We start from the raw sequence: 25,891 nt of genomic DNA on the forward strand, positions 1-25,891 counted from the left end.
TATATACGGACGTCCGAGTAATTCTCATCGTAGCAATGGTGAATGATCAGAACAAATGACGGGCGAAAACGGGTTTGGTACTGGCGGGGTTGTGGGATCAAAAAGATCCGACCCAGCGTACACGATTTAGCACACAGTAACATGGTAACCTCGGCTGATAAAGTAAACTATTCGATTTCGTTGAATTTTGTTCGTTTCAAACGTTATACGTATACATAACTATGGTGAGTGCGTGCGCCTCTGGATATGTTTGTGTTGTCGATATTTATTTCTCTTTCGCTGCCGCTTTCTTCACTGCAGTTCACGCCGCTTTTCGTCGACCGGATATCGGCGGCAGAAAAACGCGCGTGTCAGTCGATAAAGACCGTTCTCGTTTGAGGAGAGCGGGAAAAAAATTGGAAGCACCGCCTTCTCGTCCATTGTGGATCCTCTCTCTTTGTCTCGAAGCGAAGAAGCAGTATGGCGATACAAAAACGTTGTTCAGTAGAGCTCAATCGAGTGGCAGGACAGCGGATGGAACTGAATAGTGTGCATATACCTGCACAGGCCACCAATCATCTAACACCGCCATTGCCGTATTGCAGCGCACGAACGTTGATAGAGAGCAACAACGAACGCGCCTATAGACCGGAAGAATGAGCTAAACTATTACGATTGTAAACAATCTATTTTTGCCTTACTCTCTACGACGCCGAAGCAGTTGCTGTTGTTTCGGGAGCCGTTGAGTAGGTACGTACGACGTTAAGCAGCCGGGGCGCTAATACGGTAACGGTACTAGCCTGAGGCGCATAATGGAAATTGCCTATAGGTGAGGAACACTTTGGCGGCCGGTTTGTTCTGTTAATATTAAAATGTTTGTTAGTCACCCGCCATGTTACTTACCTACAATCTACGAATGTTGTTCGTTACCTCTATTCAGTAGTTCATTGATTTAGCTCGTTGTTGGAACAGTATAGTAACTGGTTAGCAGTACGAACGGTCCGATCATCTGATTGCCATCACTAATCTCAGTACTTTTTTCAATGCTACGATCTGCTACGGTCTAACTAGTGACGCTTTTCGACGTTACTGACGAGGCAACGCTGCCACGAGCGTACGGATTAGTTGATCATATCCGCATCGTACCTGCTGCATCCGGGCAAGCTGGCTAGCGAAACAGTGACAGATTAAGATCGGTAATATTATGGAGAAATACCGTAAGGGGAGCGAAAGCGTAGTAACTAGTGGCCATATACGGTGATGGAAGGTCATAAAATGTCTGTGCGTTGGATTGACTTGAGATGGTGATATTGTAATTTTACGTTTTATTTATATGTGACAGTATCTGAACTCACAGGAGTACAAAAGCGCTCAACCCTTTTCGTGGCGCTAATTCCAATCGGAGTAGCCATCTCTATGCGGTGCTCCGAACCACAGTTTGAAGATGTGTTTTGTCGAATTTTAAGTTAAACCTAAGATCCGAGAATACGGCAATATTTTCATTCCTCGTCGTGTAGAACCGATACGACCTTGATCTGCTTGGCTGCATCGATGGGCAATTGCTCTTTTGACTAGGACCAAGAAATATCTTTGCAACTTTGAAATACATGGCATACGACACTATAACTAGCTAAGGCAAATGGACGAAGCAGGACTTCAGTGAAAACTACTGGCCAAGTCTGGTGGTGCAGTCGAAACCAGCTAAACGTGTTTCATCGGTTAAATAAATAGGTTTCGGTCGTCCTGCTGCTTACAGACGCAGCCACTTACCTGGTCTTCTTGAAATAGCTAGTTCTCTTATTCAAGCTCTATTTTGTGTTTGTGTCCTAAATGGCTTGGCCTAACATTGAGCAAATGAGACAGCATGTTTGAAGCTCGTCTCAAGTAATAAACAATTATCTTCAAATACTTGTTCTCCTCAACTGCACAGTTGCTCACAGAGCTGTTCATAGTTTTGCGTACTGACATTCGTTTACTATAAGGTGCAATTACGTGTAACGAGAAAGACGGCAACAGAATAACGTGAACAGTCTCATAGGTACTTTGGGATGCTGAGTATATCGTAGTAATAAACAAAAATGTCAGGATTCATTGGTTTAATGCTCGCGAGCTACGTGTATGCCATTTAACGTTAGCTCACCTCGAAGAACGATTTTATCTGCGGGACAATTCGGAGAACCTTAAATATTTTATGAACAAATTTTGGCGCCCAATTAAAGATCATACGTAAGCCTGGATGGTAACTCAGGGTTAGGTATTTGTTTGAAATACCCAGTTTCAGCCTAAAACATATATGCCTGACAAACCAGTTCGATTACAACGATTATGGGCCTATCTAGGCGCAATAATATTTACCACAGTTCTTATTATAATAATACAGCCATAGACAGTGTGCCGAAGATCTGAGCTGAAACGTACGGTCAGACCCTTGTTATTATATAACAGATACATTACCGGACCGAAAGCTGAATTCGTCTAGTTGTCTGAGCTCCCTCACCCGCACTATCTTGAGCGCATTCGTTGTTGTTAGCTTTGCTGGTCGCCATTTTTCTCGATCTTATTTGTTACAAAATACCGACTATGTAAGTTTGCAGCTAAGAGAATATCGATATCCGTCGATGAAATACGAAGGATGACAAATGGTAACAGTATAGGCACCTAAAGAATCTTCACTCCAGCAGTGAGGTGCGCCAATGATCCGTAGTCTCACGACCGAAAAAGGGGGGAAGGCCGAAAGCGGCGAGGTAGCAGCATTTTGTTTTCGGACGACTTTTATTTTTCCCGAACCCTGCTCATATCAGCGTTACCTGAAGAAGCCTATTATGTCTGATATGGTTCGCTAGAGCTATAAAGGGTAACTGTATTGTTCAATTAAAATATGGCAGCTTCTGAATCATGATGTACAACGGAAATACATCACAATTAACTGCTATTAGGTCGAACAATTAGAACAGAATAGCTGACACGTTCGCTCTACGACATACAGGACTACCCTTTTTCATTGCGGCGAATGTAATTGTTTAGCGGATCGTCAATATGGGATTTTATACGGGATTCATACATTTGCTTTCAGGCAGAGCATACCCTGCTGCTGTTACTGACGCTTTAGGCTAAAAGAATTCTAATGATCTTAGTTGCTTCTGACGTGGGACTAATCTGGTGGTAGGCACACGACCTTCTTGGAAAGGAACGTCGGTGGATCGACGTTTAGGAACGAGTAGAGAGACCTCGCAACCGTAGGACGTAAAGGTAGCTATAAACAGGCTGAAATGTGAGTATATGAAATGGCCCGTATTCCAAGCACGATCCTTTCTTTAATAGTGGGTTTCCCATGAGCTATTATTACTATTAATAACAATCGCTTACGTTACATAATGAATATAATAGAAGAACGAGTAAGTACACCACGTAAACGTTAGGGTAAACTATGAACGATTAGTAATTTCGTGTGATTAGGACGTTTCGCCAAACGGCAAACGGACACTTGTCCACCATCGCGCTAACATGAATAGTGTACGTAACGTTATTGTAGCCGTAAACAAAACTTGTATACTTCGACTAGTGCGTAGGTAGGTCTCTATCCTTGTGCTTGTTACCAGCTAGCCGCCAACTAAAATTTAGCGGCCTGGATATGCCTTTGCATATGATTTTTTTTTTTAATTTTAAATTAATCGACAGTATCTGTTAATAGAATGAAAGGAAGGATGCTATTGAGTCACTACAAAGAAATCGAACGAATATTGTCGTTGGCTATCAACGAGTCACGATCTGTCTACTTATAACTGGAGCAACTGTTCATTAAGTACCGGAGTGACGCTAGTTTATCTAGCATACAATTATATATGCATTCTATATAGGACATATTGTCATATACAGCCGTGACCCTGGCCAGTGGTTCGTTGATACGCAACCTATCATATTCGAGCCTGTGGACTGAAGCATCTGCTAAGCTATGTGACGATGGAAAAATAGTAAAAACTACCGTGATAAACATCAGAAGATGGTATGTGTGTAGCAGAGACGCAAGGAAAAAGATATAATATTGTGCGAAATACCGTACAAAACGGGATATACACTAATAATGCCCGAATATACGATCGGGAATCCATCTGCGTGAGCCACATAGAAAAGAGCATTTCTTTTTTTTTTTGGGCTGTGAGCTATGATTTGGGCAAAGAGTATAGCGGAAATAAGGGAACGGTCCTTTTATTATTCTACTGGTCACTTGTTATTTATCAGCGTATCCAAATGCGCTATTATATTCACAGTTCACTCTTTGAGCTTGTAGTAATAGTAACTATAACGCTGCATCTAGGCCAATTTAACGGCAGGCCGTATTAGTGATACCGATCAAAGGATAGTGGTGCGTTTAACATTGCAGTGTATAAAAATCGGAGCTGACCAGTTCAGCTGATTTATTTATCAATTCATTCATTCATTTCGTATTACTACGGTTGAGCGAGCTTCTACCTGTAGAATAGCAACAGTAGACGTAAAAATTATTGCCGGACCAACGTTGCGGCCGTGTGAGCCGTTCTCGAACCACTTTTGTTCGTTCGCACGACCGCTACCGCGCACAGATTATATCGGGTCCCTTCTAACAGTGAGAAGGAACTGTAAAATTAGGAACGCGATGGACGAGCGTAGCTGATTCATCCAGCCACTATAGCGTCCAACATGTTATATGATCTAACCAAAGGTTAGAGAGCTGACATTGGCTGAAGACGTCAATGTTGAATAGATACCTATCATAATATTGTCCTAATAAGTGTTTTTATACAAAACTAGAAAGTTACAGCGAGACGATTCCCGTAGTCATCGACGCGTCGAATGTTTCCAAATTTCTAAACAGAAAATCATCCAAATTTAAAACTATCATTGTTTGCAATGAACACAAAAGGTAAGTTGGTTTACTAAACGAAAATTAGTGCGTATAAAATTCAAAAGTCCTTAATCGGACTCGAATTCGAGACTTTTTGCTTTGTTCACACCTTCCTCAAACGACAAAGATGAGCTACTGAAGCTATCAAGATCTGTAGCGGAGCTGTGCTGTATGGTTTGCGACGAAGCAGTAAAAGTACCTTTAGAGTAGCATAACAAAAAATAGCACATCGCTATTACAAAATGTTCTAGTTGCTAGTCTTACTTTCAAGGGCGCCAGTGCTCAAAGAAGAGATAAAGCCTCCCTGGGCTTCTTGTATTCCCTAAAATCTACCGAAAAGTACCCTAATACCGAGCACGCGGGCAATTTCTTCTACGTGTAGAAAGGACTTATTTTCGGCGCGCAAATTTACGAAGCCAGCCCGATAGGGCTATTCTGCGTTGTCGTCTTGGTCATTTACGAGATAACGCGAAGGAAAGGAAACGACCTCTTAGGTTCTTACTTAACGTGCTGGTTTCGAAGTGCAAACATGCTTACCCACCAAGTCAAATTATCGACAATGTGCCCTTCGGCTACCACTGATTATTTACAATTTTTTATCTTACAAATAGTTACAATCAGCAAAAAAATACAAGTGCCAATTTTTCTTAATATTCCTTAAAAGCAGAACATTTCATTATCATTAATGAAACTTCGTTCCCATGGGTCTATATTACTATATATATATTAGGGGTCAATTATCATATGCCCTATCGTGGCATACCGTGCACGTACTGATGCAGGGCACCTGTCTGGATAATGAGGAAATTGCACAATTTTTTGACGAAATTCGAAGACTGGAGTTTCTCTCTATTTGCTTCTAACTCAAATTCAGGGACGAAAGAATAGGCCAGCAAGAAAACTGGTGGCCGAAGTAAGCAAACCTTCCAAATGAACTAGCGGACTTTCGTTACGAGGTAAGTTTAACTGTGGCTTGGGCTACCATCCTGTACCACATAGGCAGATATTGACAAACTGAAGGGCCTTGTTATTACCTACCACCGCTTAATTTAAGTCAGATAAAAGCAACTATACGAATACTGAAGACGTGTTGATGTCTTCATGCTAAAAGCACTAAAGAACAGAGATCTCAAAGAAGAGTTTAGCTACAGGCAGCTAATACACTTAGTGTATTTCTTATGGCGCGTTACGCAATAGTGTTCCGAAATCACAGTACAACACTCGATAAATCGTTCTAGCGATAAAAGTACTCATGGTTAATGAATCTAGACACGCTGCACTCACATTGAAATGATGACGTACTCGATGCTGTTGTGAGCGCGTATACATTCACCGTTACTCATCTGCCTCGTCGCACATATTCTTGACTAATGACAGAGCCGTTTTGTCGTGTTGGCTATTTCCGCCGCGATGTTTTTCGATTTCAGGTTGGCTCTTTCCATCCTCCAAACTGCACTCTTTCAGACGTAATTCGAGTTAAGCTCGTTTCTCAGCTAGCTCAGCTTGGCCTACAACTCTGTGCCAACTGGCTCTATCTTCATTTTAGGTTTGAGTTCGAGAAAAAAAGTTACATACTTTTTTGTATAACATTCGTGTTCATGGTGCGATCTCCTTCTGTCGCTCACCGATATCAACTCCTCCTCGGATCGTAACTCTTGGAGTTCGACCCTAACCACCAGTTTTGTTACCTGCCTATTTTTACTCATGACGAGTAAACATGAAGAGCAATGCTTACGTCGCTTGATGAACTAGTCTACGATACTTGGATTATGCCAAGCTGGTCGAATGGCTGCCAGATTGTCGAGCGAGCACGTTACGTTGCACACCTGCGGGTAGATTGGAAAAATCAGGGGGTCACAACTTGGTAGTGGTCGTATGCACGGCCTGGCGAGAAGGATTTGGGGAATCAAAAATAGAGGCTTTAAAGAGGCCCTGTCCTCTTCGCAACTGTCGTCCCCAACCTACACATCTGGTTCAGCGCCATCTCTTCCGGTATTCACTTTTGCGACCTTCCACATCAACAAAAGACTACCCCACCGCCTGAAGCCTCGGATCAAGTTAGTACCATGGCCATCAATACGCGCAGCAGCTTTTCCTATAACAGCACCAAGAATATCACAACCATCCTGGGCAGGGGTACACATTCCCTTGTTAATATTAAAGACTGCTGCTAGCCCTCTTTCAAAGGACCATCCCATCTTCAAAGGGTTCTCATATGTACTGTGCTGCCTTCCCTTCCTCTAGACTTCAATGACAATTATTTCGCCTTCGAAACTCAGTCACTCGGTAACCCAACAAACAAACAAAGAAAATGTGGCAGTCGCAGAATGAATCAACCAAGAGACAACAGCGACACTAGCCTAAGCCGAACCGATGGAAAAGGTGGCTGTCCTGCTAAGGGCCTGGCTCAGAAATTGTTGTAAGAAGCTCAGGAACTCGTCAGCCACTCTCTAAAGTGGGCACTCACATGTCAGCAATCTATAGAAGCCATTTTCCGCGGTTCGGTGAAAAATTTCTTAATGAATAAGCAGCCGGGAAAGATAGTATATAACGTCTTTTGAGGTTTAGTTTCACAGGGCTCGAACTGAAACATATTGCACGTATGTAGTTCACTTTGTTAAAAGACAAGCACTCACGTAAGCTTAAGTGAAAAGTAAACAAAAATTGTAGATATTCTTGGCGGTCTTTCCGCTGATTTACTTATGTAACAGCATCAATAACGGCGGCCGAGAATCAGCGTTGATGCTAAATATGATAATCGGAGACACATTTTGGTAATAGGGCTCAAAACAACCGAAGATATTCTGGAGTATCGGTGTGCAAAGCAAGATAACGATTGGAAACGCAGTTTGTTCAAAAAGCAATTTATTCTATAAGTACCGAAAATGAGTGGCCATTATAGTCTTGAATTCGTTCACCTGGCAAATCCGATGGCATTAGAAACGAAGAAAATGCCACTGTTCGGTTCACGACCTAAAATAAGCAAGCTAGCGGCCCTTAAAAGGTCGTGATTGTCAGTGCCGATATGACCGATCATATCTCATTTTCTTTCGCTACTGGCAAGACGCTATTTGATGTCATTATTTTTTTGCCAGCTTATCTGTACCGTCTTTTTCTGCCATCCATTTCTGCCGTTGTGCTACCGTCGGCGTTCGTGTTCATGTAGCCGGAAGCCTTTACGTGATTCAACGGAACCTTCCTACAGTTCGGGCACTTCAGCGTGACGCACTTACCAGCCCCCATCGCCTATTCTTCTTGCAGTACTCAAAAAAATGGTCCTTTACATTGAGTGCACTGTACCCCCAGCTTTGTTAACACTTCCACAATGCGTAGTTTTTCACAGCTTCCTCCGACTTCGAACACTTCGTCTCATACTCATCTAGTCATCGTGACGTCATTTACGGTAACTAGATGGCAGTAGTTGCTTCCTGTCAACCTACTGAAGTAATTTATCTAAGCCGAAATGGAGCCAGTTTTATTTTTGTGCTTTGTCTTAATTCTTAATAGACAAAAAATCACTAAATACTGTCAGGTTTTGATGTGGACAGCCATCCCTAGCTGTGTCCCACAGCAGGCCGAAGTACAAACCTGTATGATTCGTTGCCTTCTAGTTTCATTCCAAATAGATATAGGTTGCAGTAGAAGCTGATGTTATGAAATAATCGGGTCGCCCCGTCCCATAAAACGAAGTATGATAACAATCAACTCGTAGGATGTCGTAGGCGAGCTAAGCGCCTGAGTACCGAATATACAGGAACTCTGTATGGAGTTAGTTATTTACACCAAGAGATAGCAATCCTGGCGAAGCATCCGAAAAACAACAGACAGAGACGTCAATAAGAGCTACATAGACTAAGTAGCCGGCAAAATCAAGCCATCTTCTGATCGCGTCACCGCAATAGCTATCGCAACGAGCGGCAAATCCATCATTTTTAACATCGAAATTGAATTGTTTAAACGATTCCCGTTTGGCTCCTTGCTCGCATATTGTCCCTTGTTCCTACAAAATAAAACGAAAAAATTGTCAGATATCAGACGTGCGTAAGCCTAACATGATCTTTCTCCCTATAGACGGTTTACGTCCACCGATATTGAGACTAGCGAAGCAGAGGTTGCGCAGACCAACTGAGTTTATATTCGATATCAGAGTTCCTGTTGTTATGATGTAATGGCTTGAGCTTTCGTCCTAATCTATCGTCTGTCTGCTCGCGTGAGCTCCAACATATGTACGTATCACAAATGCGATCGAAAATCTCATCGGTAAATATCAGTTGCAACGTTATGCTGCTTTTCTCCACATGAACGATCGTGCAAAGCTCCGTAAGAGGAGCTCTTAACTTAGCGATAGACATTACGACAGTTGCTATCGCTACTACCGTGGCCGCTTTTTGGGCACAGGCTTGATGTTGCTTGCCCTGCTGCCTTGGACTCACCGACTGGTAATTGACTTGGCCACCGCTATACCTTTGCTTGTTAGGTGCGCGTACCCTGTGCCTATGCAATACAGCTCGCACACTTTTCGAAACGGTGGCTACACAAAGCAAATTCAGAAGCTCTTTAGAAAAAGACCAGCAAAAATTGAGGGTGACGACGCCCATGCATTTACGCGCATGGCGCTAGATGGCAGCACTTTGTCAGCAATCAGTGGGAAGCATCTGAGGTAGTAAGCTTCACAGGGACGAAGAAAGAGAGAAAAAGCTGCGTCTTTGTGGCCTTCTTCTAATCATTTCATTTTGACTTCACGATGCTCGATACTAGCGTTATTGAGGTCGGTAAGGAGAGCAGAAGAGAGCGTAGCGGCCAAGATCAGAAATTATTTTCCGTCTATTTGACCCATTATATAAATGGCGAGCCTCCAGAACAAGCCGGCACCAGCATACGAACCTAACATCACGTATCCTGCCGCCTCGGCCGCAACCACTTGAAAAGACTGTTGCGTGTGGGCTAATAAATTCTATATAATAATAAGAGTGTCAGCCAGTTTATAGTAACTGATCTCTCAAAAGGCTGAACCAATCTGAAACAAAACGTTTATTCAGTCAGTTGTCCATCCCACACGCATTCGTCCCTGAACTTGTTTAAAGGTATAATATTGATAACCCAGCGCCCTCACCTTCGATAAACAATAAACATGTGATAACATCGACTGTGTTCTATCTGGGCCAGTACGTAGAAGAAATTTTTCCCCAGCTTTAAGCGGGCCTCAATATGCGATAAGCTAAAGTTATATGCATCCATGAAGTTAACCAATCAAGCGTCTTAAACTTGTTAACGGAATCCAAACGCGGGACACTATTCTGCTTCATGTTGATGTGATTCCGTTATTGCTTAGTTGTTGTGGTTTCACAAAAGACAATTGATATTTGTTTTTTTTTTATTGTAGATGCATTTTATGAATGTTTAAATGGTTAATTAAGTATGGCCATTTGAATATTTGTTCTACATAATATGTACTTTCAGCAAGTGGGAGAAGTCAACGTATTGAGCAAACCACTGAAAGCTTTTGCTTAGACTACCAACTCCAACCTTGCAACAGGTTAACAATCAAACTTTATCCAAACGTTCTCCCTTTTTACTTTTATTTCCATAGTAAAGGTTTTTAGAACAGGCGCGATAATTGTGCCATGATTTACTTATAGGACATGTAAGCTTACCAGTCGGGGTAGTTGCGTCAGGGACGGTGAACACAGCTTGTGTCTAATGATACGAAAAGCAAGAACGAACATTTTTATGTATAATATATAGGCAATGCCTTCTCGTTCTTTTTATGCAAGGATACTAATGATAATCATCCATTTTCGTTATTATCCATTTCCCGCGGTACCTAACATACTCGCATAGACACGTCCGGCCACCGAGCTGATTGGTTCCAAGGAGTTTAGATACGGTCCGATATTTCGGCCTATCAATCAACCAAACGGTTTAACTGAACTAGCTATCTTAGCAGAAGAACGGCCATTTGGTGAAGAAATTAGTGGCAGGATCCCTTTGGTGCGAACCGGATGAGGTAAGTGACCAACGTTATTCATTGCGCCGGTATCGGCGTCACCGTAGCGGGGCAGTCCTGGCCTGGCTATACAGCTAAATGTCAGTCTATCAGTCGGTCGTGTTAGCTGAACAATTTAATCAATCACCGCCAGCCACCGAACGAACAAAGCTGACGATAAACTTAATAAACCGACGACGGAAGGCCGGCAACGGTTGGGGATGCTTTAATACTGTTGATACGTGTAATAGTTCAGAGAAATAAAGGAAGATAATGACAATGAAGTCTCTCGTTTTTCTTATCCCTTTCGCCCGTTTGCTCCCGCTTTTGATGACTAGTATAGCTCATTTACCCGGTTAGTGATAGTTTCCTTTCACCTTTCTGTCGACACTCGCGCGTCTCTAAATAGTCTGCTATGTAACATCTGCACTTTGCCCGGCGCAAATTTACGTACCGGGCAACGTGCTAGTGCATAGAGTAATTGCGATGCTCGTTTGCTGAATCGAACAGCAACTCTAAAGCTGGAGAAGACAATCTCTTCTGAACAATTCAGTTACAGCAACCGTTTGAGATCGCAATTAACAAGCTGGGGAAGATCAGCTATTGGTGGGCGAAATACGTCCGGTGTACTCTTCTGCAGAACTCAAACGTTCTTTCTGTTACAAACACACTTTTCTTCTGAAGGTTCAGTTATTAACCGATTCGGACCATGCTACGCCACGCCCTACAATCTTGCTCGATATTGTAGTAAATATCTATGTAAACGCTTGAAGAAGCCCTAGTATGTCACCTGATAAATCATTAAATCGATGCGAATCTCAACATTTGCTCTAATGCATAGTATGAACTATTGCTGAATGTATCCGCGTGCTGCACGAGTGCTGCAACAGGCCTTATGTTCGTACGGGCCATAGCGTCTACCTTTGGTGGATGGCCTTTGAGTCTAACCAAAACCCACCGATGGCTATTGTTTCGTATCTGCTGTGAGCCGTTCTGACGGCTAAATAGTAGCACCAGCAACGAACCACCTATAAGTAAAAATAGTTGACCAGAATCGTGCTCTTCAACGCGGACCAGTTGCTGATACGTCCGGAGGAGCCAAATGTTACCAGCAGGTAGGTACTGTTTAGGTAACGTAGAACAAAGAAAAGTGCCACAAGACGTGCTTCTTTTGACGGCGATGATGACGAAAGTTCATCAATATGATAATTCTGTAGCAGTTATAGTCGGCTAGTCTTTTTGCGCCCAAAACCAAAATTGTGTTATCACTATACTTGAAGGCCCTTTGACAGTAGTTAGCATTACAGTGAACGAACAGCAGTGGATAAAAGTTGATGTATTGATAATTGAGGTTGCATCTCCTAACGGTACAAGGGGGCTGGAAACCTTTACTCGAAATATGGACGGTTTGACAACACGGTGCCAAATTTTTAGAACCTATCGAACTTCGCGATCCGTTGTGTTCGACGGAAATCACCGTTAAACCAAGACGGCACGAAACTGGCAGTACGGTCTGACAAGATACCCAGCTAATTAATAGAAGAAATTCTCAAGCCTTTGTTATCGCGCACACCAAGCGACTAAATGAAGCTTTCCTGTTTTCTCACAGGCAGAAGGAGCAGAAAATAAGATATGCCATTGTGCAGCCAGCCATTCAATGAGATAAGATTTTCTAGGACCTTGGACGTTAAAGAGATCCGGAAAAATGGATGAGGTTTACGTTTTCCATCATAACGCTCCCAGTCCCCTTTCTACGAAGGTGGGAGACATAATTTCTTCAAAGATAGCTCTCGAGTGCACTTCACTCAAACTCCTCGGCTTCAGTATGCTTAATCTTGTTAGGTGTATGTTCCCTTCGTATACACTAAGTCGAGGTTAATTTATATTATTGTATCCTGTATATTATATATAGAAGATATACGTAATACTGTAGGCAAAATGTTTGAAAGTGTAGACATTTGTTAGTCAAGCGTAGCTTAAAACGGATCGTACGAATTAATGTTTGGGAGTACTCGCTTACTGACATTCTGGTCTTTTTATAGTGTGTGTTTCTATCTACAAAATTACTTGGTTGGGTTATTTATATGATCATTTGGTCCCTTCACCATTCATTTGATGGTATTATATTCATATAGGAAGCCTTCTGCTATCCACAGTCAAAACCAAGATATGTATAATGAAGATTATCGTATTTTCGAGAAAAGGCAGCCTTATAACAGGTGCATGATACAGAACGCAAATAGGACAAAGATTTTCCTAAATTCTTCCGAAATTATTCTTTTCTTTGGAATTGACAAACACCGTTTTCGCTGCAGCTAAATATATGGCGAAGGTCCATAAGCCGGCTTACTTTTCAGAACAGTCATTCTAATCTCGTACTTGGCAATAATTTCAGCAAAATGAAGGTATCTTTTGTACTTGTTGTTGCCCCGCGCCGACGTTCATAAATGAGAGGGCATCGTGTATGTAGAATACGTTTTACTTTCTCACTTAGCATGGAAATCGTTGAAGATTACACTAGATGATACAAGGTAGAAGCAATGTGTTATTAAGCAAACGTATAGATATTAATACCTGAAGAACTAGTAAAAAAAAACGCAATATTTTCCCCCGTGCTTCACAATGGCGTTGCCGACCAAATAAAAAGTCGTCGACTAAAGCAGACAGCAGCAGCAGAACACAGTTATGTGAAATTGCATCAAGGTATTCCATCAAGTGAAATATTTTGCCCGAAACAAATTTTGTATAGACATGAAGCAATGAGTACAAAAAGGTGACAAAAAAAAGGAGCTGTGTGAATTATAAATCAATTCAATTTAATGCCAAATCCGTAGATTTAGTGAGCAACGGCACCTTCGATTACGCCCTTATATACGTCCTACGGAGAGCCTGCAGGAATCCTACGAATCAATTTTTTGTCGTTCGAGAATTCATCGTCTGTAGCTGACTCGTAATGCACTCATTTATATGCGCGTGGTGGTGAAAAAAGCGGGCATCAAGCACAAATGGCTCCGAACTCGCGCTTTACGGGTAGTTGATGGCCGTACATAATAGTATTTATTTTTTATACTTACTTAGGGCACCCGGGGTAAACGTCAAGGGAAGTCAACTAGCTGATCGCACTCTGTCTTAAATTGACACTCTAGCTAATTTCTCTGACTGTAATAATTGACCATTATTGACATTGGCTATCCTATTGGTTCTAGCGATTGCGGTAACGGCAGACAATTCTTAGGTCTAACATGCTTCTCGTTAATTTTCTCTCATATAGGTTGCGCTTATATATCGAAGCGCAAGGAATGGGGCACATGAAAAATACATGAAGGGCTTTTGTGTAAAGATTCTAGTACGGAAGAAACGAAAGCATTTTTTTCGAGCATTGCAGACTTCGGCTTTTTCTACAAATACCTTATTTATAATTAAATATATATTTTGTCAGCTTTAATTTGATAACTGTAATAATCGAGAATGAACTTGTTTCATCCTAGCCAATGTACACCGACACCCTGATCCCATGAATGTTCCGCCAGGATTCTATTGTTATATCCTTGATGCGGATAAGTACCTTGGTTATATACTAGAGCGACTAAGTGGAGTCGTACTAGCAATACGATCGTCACAGAAAAGATTCCGAAAGAGTTCATAGTGTCTCAAATTATGCGTGTTTGAAATGGAGTAACTAAGTCTGAGTAAATATAAGCCAATTGGATCAATCTACTTATCCGCTAAAGAATACCCTAAAGGGTTTCATCAACGTCCTTTCTACAGGCAACCTGCGAAGAACCATTGAACATCTTGAGCTCAGACAAGGATATCATCGCTGAAACAACTAGTAATAACACGTTGGCTCTGACGTAGATCTTTCCTCCATGAATAAAGTGCAGAGAGCAAGCAATTGGTCAAATAGTATCTACTTATATTCAAACGATTACGCTAATTATATTATGAAAAGCCAACGACGAACAGTAAACAACGGGGTCATCTAAAGTGAGCACGTGTCCTAATTATAAAAAAAATCAGTAACCCTTCCTTCAAGAGTGAATTTTTTCTTTTATTAGCAACTAGCTTTTGTGTGATTCTTTGCAGGTTTGCCCGCTGCATCGTAAGCGACCGATACTTCAGTTTCAAGATGGTTCATAATTATTTTTATGGCTTCGTGGAGAAGCCATCTCAACCAGAAATAACAACGCATACGCTTGTTGGGTTCCCATTGAACGGTTCACTCATGAAACAGTTCAGAACTTGATGAAACTGTAAAGGGTAAGTCCTTTAAGAGGCCACAAAAACAATTTTGCATTCAAGAAGAGCTTCATGGATTTCCTGATTACAAAAATGACATGCTGTTAAATAAATTTCTCGAAAAATTTAATTACATATAAAAAAAATGTATTAACTTCAACCTAGTGAAGGCGGAAATGAAAAATTTCACCCCTATATGAAACTATTCGAAGTAGTTTTGACTGTTATTTGCATACGTTCATTAGAAACAAGCAGAATCATATGTTGTCCGTATGTAACTCGTTCGTGGTACAAAACAGAGTGGGATTGGCAGCAGATTCGGAATACACACCAAACTATAACCACAGAATTGTCTAAAGCTAGCGGATTACTAGATCCTTAATTCGTCTAGCTCCCATCATTTATTTGCCCAATAAATCGCTATTAAAAAATCCGGCGGAGGTAAAAAAGATTCTAACCACACCAGCTTCACATCAGACAGCAACGGTATCAACTATAAAACTCTGAAGATTCCCTTGTGCGTTCATTTCGATGCCCGCAATCAACGTCGTAGACAGATATATAAGCGCGTCGGGCAGGAGCGTCGTAGGCGCGCGGGCTAACGCTACCGTAGCTGACTTGGCAGTTCTATATCGGTGCTTGCGTACGTATATCGTCAAACTCTCCTTTAACATTTTCTCGCTTTGGACCGAGTAGAATTAGCCGCGGAACTAAACGAGCTTGGACGTCCGGACAACAAACAGTTAGTAGCGACCAGCTTTGACCATCAAAATCAAATGCTAGCAACTAGACTAGCTAATTCGACTGATCTTCCGCTGGTCGGCGGTTTTTGGAGCTTTCCGGCACGTCGTTCCTATGGATTCCCATGGGCTGGTGCTTCGCAGACGTCGCCGTTTGCTGCTCATTGCATTCAGTTGACCGAGTGTATATCTGTTCAAAAACCTGCCTCCTGTTTTACGGCAATGATCAGTCCCAGCATTCGCGGCAGCGGGTTCGCTGGATGGTCCTTTCCTGTGCGGTCAAATGTTTCCGTTTTTCCTTTCGCACCCTCGGTCTTTCCGTAGTGCGGAGCCACTCTCTCACAGCAGTCGACAGAAAAGGCAACAGAAGATGACGGGACAGCATCGAAGTTTGGAAACTTGCGAAGGCGCGTGAGCTACTATCTAATCTAGTGGATTGACCACTTGGCAGGATCGTTGTTTGGTCTCCTCGTTGTAGGCACTACCGCGGTGAACTGATCGTTAAATAGTCGTCAGCGACGACCACCGTATAGCAAGTTCAGCGACACCAGCAACGGTCGCAATGGACCAGCCGCATCAGAGTGACGCTAGCGGTTATTAGACAACGATAGTATGCCTAAAGTCTGACCAGTTTAAGCGGCGGGTCCTATTTGATAGTGTAATGATCTATATTACATTTGGCATTCTTCTACCTGACCAGTACATGATACAGAAAATAAAAAAGGCACAGGAACGGTGAATTAGATACAGAGAATAAGGGGACTGAGGCAAGCCGCAAGGAAAGCAGTACGAAAGAGACCACCAGTGGAAGAAGCATCATATTATCATGTGTACTGCTATTTTCACTATGCACACGGTTAGTAGTATATGATTATCCATCCTAGACGACTACACATTTCCGTGTGATAAAAACGACCCTGTTTCAATGCTTGTTTGTTGGCATGTACTGACTTTGATTAATGTGGGGGAGTAAACGTATCGGGAAAAGTCAGAATTTTAATTCTGATTTCCATTCTGTTCGGATGCATCGTGCGGTAGTTAGGATTATGGTAGTCAGTCGTATCTCTATAGTCCGTTGAGTATTCCTGAAATAATACATTATGCAACCGCCTGCTGAAAAAGCCATCAAGCATATCGGGATTATCAGACTAGCTTGTAGATTGTTGCTTGTAAAGGTGCAGCCGATGCTTGCACATAAATAGGTGAATAATAAATATAAATAATAAACATATTTTGGTCAGAGTTGTTACAGCGTCAGGCAGGAGATGAATTCAGCTAGACGTCACGTGCCCTCCAAATTATAATTTTGCTTCATTCAAGCCAATTATCGATTTGGCTCGTACGTAGACATAGATACGTATTGACGTTTAATTTTCTGGTACAATTTTAATAGTGTATTTTTTTTCGTTTGCATACTTCACGTCCGTTCCGATATTTGAAGTGCTGATGCAAATTGGAAGAAGCTTCAAAATGATAACGACTTCCGTTAGTTACTCGAGTAAACGTCGAGAAAGGATGTTCTCATCACCGTTTTAGAACAAAGAACGTTTACGTTACGTCACAAACACGTCTGCGTTGTAGATTACTTAAACTTATCAACTTGACTGGAAGCTTTTTGTCAATAAACATTAGCTTAAATATGATACCTGCTTATTTTTCATTCTACATACAGGTCTTCGCTGACTCAACTTAGTATACCTAACCCTGCAAAATTTGATCAGATACAGAAACGAAAATGTGTTAATCACAATAAATAAACACTGTTTATCTAGCACAAACTATCGACCGTACAGATTTCTAAACTTCAACACAAAAAGTCTTCGCTTAGTCTAACCATGAATAAATGACGAAACAATTCGTGAATTGTTTATTTAAATATTGTGTCCTATCTCGTGAACGCGATTGCCTTTCTTTATTTTTTTTGTTACTGGCCTGTCTCAATGCCTAGGTAACACAATTACTAGCACAAAACCATAGTGCCGCTACACGCTACGTCCTAATGTAAAGCTTTCTCTTCTTCCGGATTTTGCTACTTCACAATCGGCTCAGTTTCTTATGCTGTATTAAGTTACTTCGAGGCGAATAAATAGTTCTACATAATTATAAAAATCATCTCCGCCGTTGTTGCTATGATAGTGAATTTTTGTCTGGCGCAAACAGGTGGTGCACCAGACGGGGACTGGTCCGATAAAAACGGCCGCTTTGCTTATAACCCCTGAACCTACTGATAGTCCCATTGGTCCCTATACCCTTTTGGTCTGCTGATGTGAACACCATGAAAACGGAGCTGTACGACTCTTTATATTTTCCCTTCATCTGCCCCACTTCGTCCCTGCCTCACTGCTCAAATGAAAGCAGGGACCCCGCCAGCTGCCTACCTGAGCTATTCAAGATAGAGCAAACAGGTTCCATTGTCGTGGACAATTGTCCCGTGCTTCGGCATCTTCACCACCATCCTCACCTTTAAATATTCGCCACCGTTCTCTTGCACCACCACTACGACAACGGCGATACCCACTACTATGTTGACCACCCGTTGCCTTCGATCAGTAAGTCATTGCTTTGGCATACATACATACATACATACATATGTAACAGTGACTGGCCTACGGCAGCATCACTTAGTACCAAAGGAGTCGCAGTTTCAATGAGGGTCAGATCCAGTTTATTTATCTGTCGTCACACGATATTTATCGGAGCAACGGTAGCCGCCGAAGCGGTGCCCGGAACGGAGCAGGCGGTGTCGTCACGCGGGCACAGTCATATATGGGTCAGACAGACAGATACATACGATCAACTGCACATCTGCATAGTCCCGTAACAGGGGCTCAACTGACGACAATGGCATAAACTGAATCGTCTTATCCCACACACAGAGAAAAAGGGGGCAGTAACAAATGGCAGTAGTAACACTTTTTCGGTTGACCTTCATCTCGATGACGATGGTTAATGCTGTTTTGGCACATCGTCATCATCATCGATGATAGGAGCGGAAACGCAGCATGGGCATAAATGGCTGCTGATTTGTTGATACTGAACTGCGATAAGGACGACGCTGATCAGAACAGTAGTAATAATAACAAAAACATTAGCAGGACATCAATAGCAGAGTGTAGGGATGTACATAGTGACAGTAATAACCACTATGATCAGAAACGATTCAGCAAAAGTAGCGACCGCGCTGGCTGGCTTATCGATTGATCTGCTAATCTTAGGGACACGTCGGGGTCTAGGTTCGAATCTGGGCATAGACAGACAGACAGACAGACCTCGTTTCGTACTACGAGCCAGCCGTCCGTCTGGTGGAATCCCTAATGGCGTACCGGATATAAAACTCGAAATATAGGGGGCTATCTTACCGAGGCCGGCACCGTTGATACAGACGAAAATAATTGTTTCGTCGTTGTTTTAATTCCTTTACACGATTAGTTTTTTTATCCCTTTCGTATCAAGCGGACAAAATAGTGAAACTTGGAAACAAAGCCATCAACAACTATTGCAAAAGCTACCCCTTTGGGAAGTGCTCACAAAATGAATAGTAACAAGAATAATTACAACAATATTACCTTAGCAACTAGAAGAAACTGAAAAATGCAGAATAATACGAGAATCCGCTTGTACTATAATTACAAGAGTTTCGGTTCAACTTATCATGAGAGTCGTACTTTTGCCAAAACAAAATCTATCTCAGTCAAAAATTGCTGCTAATTCGGCGGATGTAGAGGGCGGGGCTGAAGTCTATTGCCGACCATTACTGTTTCTGTTTTTGGCCGCGGTCGGTTATTTACGGGTGGCAAAGTTTTTCCTTCAACTTCTGATGCGAAAGGTGCGCGTCCGTGGCTGTACGCGCCGCATGCATGTAGTATTTATTTCACTATTTACAGTCACTGCAGTGCCACAATGCAATATTATGGAGGCAGCAGCAACAGTAGCAGTAGTAAGAAGAAAACAGCCTACCTTTTCGCTACTTGCTTTTGACGGCCCTGGCAAGCGCCCTGCGGGCCTGCAACTGCCGCCGCAGCTCCTACATCCGAGCCGTTAACATTTCTGTTGAATGAATGTTCGTTAGACAAATGCTGAAACACGAAGCGCCTACCTAGCGAAACTTGTCTACCGTTAAATCACCTGCAAACAATCATGCATCTACGTAGCAAGAATGTAACTGCTACAGGACATAACCGGTGGAAAGTTGTGAATCGCTACCATTGATCATGAGGCGGGGTAAAGGTATACTCGGCGGGTTTGTTTACCACTTACAACGTTTTCTTAACAGCCCTTCCATTCTGTTGCCGTAGTAGGCCTAAATAACTTTACCACAGCATAGATTTTAATAAAGAAGTGTGAATACTATTTTATAGCAGTTGACATGGAACGAAGAAATAAAGCAGAAGGAAGGAGAAATAAACGCGTTTCCCAATAATCTTTAAATGGTTTTACTTAATTTTTAGTATTTCCTAACAGTTAGGAATACAGACTCGACATTAAGCGGCACAATGACTCGTTAAAAGCTGGGTAAGTATCATCAAGCTTCTTATTTTAATAATCACGTTTATTTCAACTAGATAAATGTTAAGTAATAAACAAAAATGACTACTAAGTGCTAGAACAAAGGCATTGTGATAAATATTTTACATCTCGTAACGTTTCGCGTGTTTGTGTTGTTGGCTAAGATACCTTCTGTTGTTTTGTATGTGCACGCCGAAATCAGTCCAAAGCCTCTCAGCATAGGAACAGGTATAAATCATCGGTTACTAGATTTCGGGTACAATATTTATGCCCAGCTGTATGTAGATGTAACTGTGATCAAGACAATTGGTCCGCTATGGGGCTTAGACAAAAGTAACCTTGGCGAAAAGTGCCAGGCCAAGCATTACATAGACTATGCGGCCTAAGTCGTACTAATTTTACAGCGATGCGAAGGCAGGCAAGCATGGCATTATGCCCAGCAGTTTGCGACTAGGTCTTCCATGAAGAACGGCTTTATGTTGAGTAGTAACCTAGAAACAAATGCGAGTCCTGGTTATTAAAGATTGCTGTTTCTCCGATTGTATTTTTGCGGACACCTTGTTTGGAGACGACGACCTTGTCAGCTCAACGGTAGTTGGTGTATAGGTAAGCAGGTAAATCGGGTTCCAGATATAAAAAAGTGCCCGTTAGTGCTCGCTGGTCAGTCACTAGGGAAGCAATGGGCATATCTCCTAATCGTAAGGATTTGTCGGACAAATCTCTGTCCACCTGGTTGATAACCCCTTGGAGATTTTTTCAAAAAAGAAAGGTTCATACTAACGATTACAGAACATTGAAGTCGCGCATGCGTATGAAGTGACTACATATGGTCCTCAAACTAGGTAGTGAAGTATTGGCAGTTAATTTTTGTTCACAATCATCCAATGTGTTTCTAGCGTATGTACATCGATCATGGCAGGTCGATTGATAGGGATTTGCAGTATTTTGAAATAAGTTTTGGTAATTCAATTTTCCAAGCATATAATGTTATCGATTATTTAGCGTGTATAAATGCTATGTGTAAGTTACAACGTGTGGAAGAAACTGAATTACTGAGAAAGTTATCACCGATTAAAAAGTAATGTGACTGTCCTTGCAGATGACCGCTAAGAATCACGCTTGAAATCCTTTCATTAGCGCTATTGGTGTACAAAGAGTTTTTGGCGCGTCGTAACCGGGAACTCAACTGATAGGCCCACGTCCGAGCCATTTATGCCGCTTGGATCTCCAATCAGTGAACATGACAAAATAGCTCTTGAAATTGTTGGCTTGCGATTTGATTTACGTACATTATATTTAGATGCGAAAAACAAGACCTTAATGATGAAAAGGACGCTCGATAATTCTGTAACAGCTGCAGGCCGTTTCGAATATTTGCAAAAGGTCCTTTTTGTATATATCAACATGAACGGGCACCTATTTCAGGTCGTGTTAAACTGATTCACAGTATTACTCTGATTGTTAGTCGGCCAACAGTTTCGTAAGCTTCTCGTCGCTCAAACGAAGCTGCGATTATGATTTCTTGAGCGCAGGTGTCTCTGCACGTCTAAGACATTTTGACAGTGTTTTGGTTTTTTTTCATAGCATTATTTATACTTGGGCCCTTTCCCTGACCGAAAGCTTTACCGACAGTTCTTACACGCGAGGTTCGCAAAACGAACAAACGAAGGAGAACGGAAATGAATATATTACTAGTATCGTTCGTAGTAGTTGTAGCCTGTTTCTCTCTGTACTCGTACGTGCTCCCACGAGTCAGAATGTAGATGTGTGTAATTAGGTATGATCGAGTTCCATCAGGCCAACGGGAGCACCAGATCACCTAACAACAAGCAAGCAAAGCCGCGATTTAATGTTGCCAAACAGTTTGGTAGGCCACATTTGTTTTTCGGATTTCTGCTTATCCTCCACAGCCCCGGCCTCTGTCGTCGTCGACAGAGCAGCAGAAGATTTTTGGTCATATGTATATATACAAAATTACTTGTAGCTGAGCCGTAGCAGCCCAAGACGGTTAAAGAATTGACGCTGTAGAGGTTTCATTGTTTTTCTAATATCTAGGATGCTCTGACTGGCACCAGGGCACAACTAGCACCTATGTTCACACGACTTCTAGCTTGTTTTGTGGTGACTTCGTTTAGTCGCCTTTTCAGACAATCTCACGCCTACAAATTTGTTAGTGCATTCCTCGGGTTCGGTGATTCGCAAGCTTCTTTGGACCCGTAGGCCTTTCGGCAGCCATCGAACGTTAGACTGGGCTCCACAGATGCCTTCTCTAAGTCTGTTGCCCATGGTTTCATTGGGACGCCGCAATCAAAATGACTGTTAAACCTTAATTATTTTGATTTATGTACACAGGGTGTCTATGGCCCCTTTTTCATTATATAATATTATCCCACATTGTTAAAAAAAAGCAGCCCTTCACCAAATTAAATAGACCAATTGTAAAAAAAGAAATAACCGTTAATATGCAATTTAAGGCACATTGGTTAAATATAATACTAGAATATAATCGCTGGCTGGCTAACCAGATTTGTCGTTCTTTGCAATGCCTTCATCAGCTGTTTGAAATATATATGCAAATAGTTCAATTATAGGACAAATGCTTGACCCTAAGTACACTTATCGTCGGCTTATCGTTTGTGTGTTAATATTATAGCTCTTACGGTTTAAAAAGCTGCAATCGCTTCCGTACACTGTATATCGTACGTTGTTTTACATTGCGCATTGCTTTGACGTTTACTTTATTCTGTTTAGTTGGAGACAGGTTTACGAGATGATATTGATGAATTACGAGACCGTATTTTCCCACTTCGTGCGCATAGTTGGTATGGTAGAGATACGCGATCGACCGCGTCCTGTTTGACAATATTCGATCATCATTGGTAATTTAGATTAATATATATATATATATATAGATGGATCTATCAAGGAAAAGACCGGCTGATACGCATCACGCTTCAGCAACACCTAACGCTAGGACATCTGGTCGCCACCTTAGGGCAACACGTACACATATTGCAACCATGGTATTACGGGACACATAAAGGGTTGTGCGTGCTCTTCTATTTTCTCCTGTAAACCCTTCAAACGTAACCTGTACGCAGTTCGTCTCTACAGCCGATGAGCAGATAGACTCGTTCGCAGATTAAGCTCATTCGCTGGCGGATAACACTCGTATATTTATTTTCATTACATATAGGTATGACAAATATGCGTCTTATGAAAAATCCGTAAAGCAAATTTGCACTTTAGCACGTCTACTTATGTCCTATTTCTATGTTCCATTTTATTTCTGGCTTCCTTGGTTTTCCTTGTTAAATCTGATTCGATAGATGGAAGTATAACGTATCATATGTACATATAAATGTACATATAGTGTACATGGGGAAGGCTGTTGCAACAAATAGTGCAAGAGCAGAGTTGGGTCTCAGTGCATGTCCTTGGAGTGGTTCTCTGTACCTCATTTACTGAATTACATCAGCTGCTGTAACCAACCATTGCCATCACAAGTAAATGCTCGTAGAACATCTAAGCAAATGCAGGTGGAACTGTGAAGAAAGGATCAAAATAATTTTTGTGAGTCATAGGGTTGAACTGAGTAGGTTCTCATTGGACTCGTTGACACCGAGTCAACGACCAGATAGCAATGCACGTAGTAGCTGCATCGAACTAGCCGTATGTCGTTGATTGAATTGATACGAATGTTCAACGGGAACTTTAGTTGCCGCTGACGTCCATTTCATCGTAGTGCGCTAGCAGCGGCTAATGGCTAACGCTTGCTATTGTTAGCGTCTACATACATAGCCTAGAACGATCGAGTCTTTGTTCCTTGCGAAAGACTACGCCGATCCTTGACCTTTGCCCTAAGTACTGTGTATCCATCTCCAGTCAGCAATTTGCGAAGAGTAAAAGATCCTCTTTCTTTGGTTTTGGTTATATCTTGCAGTTTTGTCCTTTAGCAGGTTCTACCCAAATGAGCCTTCCACTATTTCGTCGAGACCAAAGATTACAACCAATTGCTGCCGCTAGGGCTCTGAGTTATTAGTAACACCTTATAAATAATAACCGTTAAAACAACGCATCATTGAATGAACAGCAAGAGAACCCACGGCACGGAACCTGCTCAGCCTTTTCTATACCTCTCTTTCGGTTCTTGGCGCTTAGCAAACAAACTTTTTACGTCGTAATCTAACCAGAGAAGACAACAACGCTGCTCATAGGATCCAGGTAGTAATCCTTCCTGACGTTAGTAAGGTTGTTGCTGTAGATATGGTGGTGATTATAGGGGGAAATAGCATGATCTCTATATGTGGAAGTATGTGTGGGTACGTGTGATCGACGACAGATAGCGCCTGCCAACAAAGTTGGTGTGAAGACTATCACATTGTGAAATCCCGAAATCATTTTAAAATCCCGCAACATGTTCACCCTTCAATTGTCTTCAACGAGTGACAAGGAACGAGCTACCGATAGCTTTTTAAATAAAAGGGAACGCTTTCTTCCATAGTAGAAGATTGGATGATCATTATTATTGGAGATCGGGATTGCCGTTTACACAACGTTGGTAAACGTAACTAATGGTCAAAGGTACTCATTCTGTAGCTCGATATGACAATTAGCATGGTCTCTTAAATAAACCACAATTAATTTCTAAGCATGACGTCTCGACTGATGCTTCTTGTTTGTCGGGCCATGCTCAAGCTTGAATGAAATCACTTGCATGAGTACAGGTCCATACGGGTTGCTTGGACCAGCGAGTTGGATAGCGAAGCTATGTGTGCGTATAAATAATCTTCGCCGGTGACTCGAATGAAGTGCCCACGATTCAATAAATTTCACCGCGTTAACTGGACACGTACCAAGCAAAGCCAAACTGAGGTCCTTTTTCAATTCAAATCAATTTGCTATCAATTCAAATCAGGTTTTCAATAGGCACACCAGAACCCAGGCCAAAGTAGACCCAATTCAATCTCGTCTAGCAGTAGCATAGAATTATACTGATTATAGAGTCAAGTTCGGGTGCCAGGCGAAGCAAAATTTTTACACGCCATTTGAGTAGGTCTGAGCAACTACCAGAAAACGCATATTCTTTCAACTCATAAACTACAAGTATAAGAATGTCAATGGTGACAGAATAGAATACTCTCTGTAAAAATGATCGAAATATGCCTAGCTGTGAAGATCTGCCTAAATATATTTACTCCACTTACGAAGCAAGTAATCATATATTTCTAATAACGATAATTAACAATCTTAACCGATTTTCTGCGTCAGTGGTCGAAGGTGGTAACATTCGACACTAACATAAAATCCCTGAAAGAACTACTCCGTCACTACGTAGCAAACACCATGCCATAACTTGATTTTGTAATTATGTGTCGTACTCGATTGGTACGGTAGCACAAATGCAAAAGGGACGAAATATTTCCCTTGTAACGTGAGTTTTTATCAGTGTCGCCTACCGTTGCCTACTTATGTAGCAATATGTCGTCTTGTCTGACCTAATAAGATCCAGCATATAATGCTGCAACGTGGCCTAGGCTGCTTCTTTTGTATTGCTAA

General features: G+C 41.9%; 1 protein-coding gene and 1 long non-coding RNA gene across 21 annotated transcripts in view; one reads left to right on the plus strand and one right to left on the minus strand.

Moving 5' to 3' along the window:
• Positions 1-17,723, plus strand: part of LOC111260935 (uncharacterized) — a 32,179-nt gene extending 14,456 nt beyond the window's left edge. For 2 of the 6 annotated variants that reach the window (XR_015311269.1, XR_002680648.2), the window contains exons 2-4: positions 3,053-3,228; positions 14,934-15,107; positions 17,268-17,723. This is a non-coding gene — a long non-coding RNA (uncharacterized LOC111260935). Of the gene's footprint in view, positions 1-515; positions 809-3,052; positions 3,251-14,933; positions 15,108-17,267 lie in introns of those variants that run through there. The other 4 variants (XR_002680649.2, XR_015311270.1, XR_002680650.2 and 1 more) reach the window with 4 other exon arrangements.
• The window catches only part of LOC111260931 (uncharacterized), a 173,582-nt gene that overhangs the window by 111,814 nt on the left and 35,877 nt on the right, over positions 1-25,891 (minus strand). Inside the window, exon 1 of one of the 15 annotated variants that reach the window (XM_022834063.2) lies at positions 19,784-20,188. The exons of the other annotated variants lie outside the window; for them this stretch is intronic. The gene's annotated coding sequence lies outside the window, so the exon portion shown is untranslated. Of the gene's footprint in view, positions 1-19,783; positions 20,189-25,891 lie in introns of those variants that run through there. 15 annotated transcript variants of the gene reach the window in all.

Source organism: Varroa jacobsoni, unplaced genomic scaffold, assembly GCF_002532875.2.
Source record: "Varroa jacobsoni isolate VJ856 unplaced genomic scaffold, vjacob_1.0 scaffold_494, whole genome shotgun sequence".
NCBI lineage: Eukaryota > Metazoa > Arthropoda > Arachnida > Mesostigmata > Varroidae > Varroa > Varroa jacobsoni.